This window comes from Glycine soja, chromosome 6 (genome assembly GCF_004193775.1).
Source record: "Glycine soja cultivar W05 chromosome 6, ASM419377v2, whole genome shotgun sequence".
Taxonomy (NCBI): domain Eukaryota; kingdom Viridiplantae; phylum Streptophyta; class Magnoliopsida; order Fabales; family Fabaceae; genus Glycine; species Glycine soja.
The window spans coordinates 41656681-41658147 of NC_041007.1; positions in this window are offsets into that span (position 1 = coordinate 41656681).

The window sequence follows — 1467 nt, forward strand, 5'->3', positions numbered from 1 at the left end:
TTCCCGCGCGTGTTTGCCCAAACTGAACCCTAGTTTTGTTGTAAGCTTTATTTTTTGTCCCTCTTTGACATTTGTAGTTATTTTCCGTTTTCATTCTTTTATTGAAAACAGACAAAGAAGCAAACAAACTACTTTTTGTGATTTTGAAGAAATTATTAAAATTTGATGTTCATGAAGCTGATTTATTTTTTATTCGAACTGTTTTGGAGTCAAATTCGGGTCTATTTTCCGCTCAACCCTCCAACAATTTTTCATTTCTTTGTTATTTTTTAGGCAAGAGGGAGAAATGAAGTGATGCTGAGGCAATGTATATGGTCAATTAAATTTCTATGGAACTATTTTTCTGCTGAAGATTGACCTTGACAAGCAAACAGCATCTCGGTATTACACTCCCTTCTGTATTTGGAATAATCTAGATTCTTCTAACTGTTTTGATTTTCAAAACTATCTTACACTCTTGGTCATAGTGGCATTGTTGCATTCTATCTCCTTGAATGATGTATGGGCTTGTATTTAGTAGTATTTTTGAACAATGATGAACCTATGTGAAATTGTAGGAAGAACACTATCCTTTTATCAAAGTATTTAGTACTATGTAGTAGTATTTAGTAGTATTTTCTACCCATGCTGAACCTTTTGGTCATACTTTTGATTTTTTATTACATTGTTCAAAAGGTAACACCAATGTAGAAAGCGCAGGTTACTACGTCGTGCCTGACGTCACCACCGATGTAGAAAACACGTTTTCGAAGTCTGACGTCATCCCCGTATTCGAAAGGCACCCTTCTACATCGGTGGTTTGGTTGGCACCGATGTAGAAATCAGTGTAATTCTACAACGGGCGATTGTCGACCGTTGTTGAAAGTTTTTACTTTCAACTACGTTAGTATCAACAACGTTTGAGCACCGACGTAGAATACCCATTTCGACCGATGTAGAATAGCAATTTTCTAGTAGTGTCAATATACATTTAGTACTGAAGCAATTTCTTTGATATGGCAACAATATGGTTCCCTTTGTGGAATGCATACTACAACTCTAACCAATTTGGTGGCCTTCCAGAATATCCCTGCACCATAGAAAACGGACCATACATTTGACAAAATAAAAAGGTTATCACTTAGATTTTGTGTCAGCTAGACTTAAACTCATCCAATTTCTCTGTCGCGAAATTATCCTTCCTCCCTTTTAAAAGTCCTACAGACAATTATATATTAAAAAAAATCTCTTAATTTGATTCTCACAACTAACAATTTCATAAGAATTAGTTATACCCACAAAAATTTACTTGATAAGCAAACTATTTCACTTCTGGATAATTACTATTTTAGTCAGCCCATTTTTATATGACAAATGTTTATATTTATAAAATTAAAATTCATAATAAATATTATATATATATATATATATATATATACATATATTATGTTTTGGATTTAAAATGAATATGTAAATTGTGGTATAATA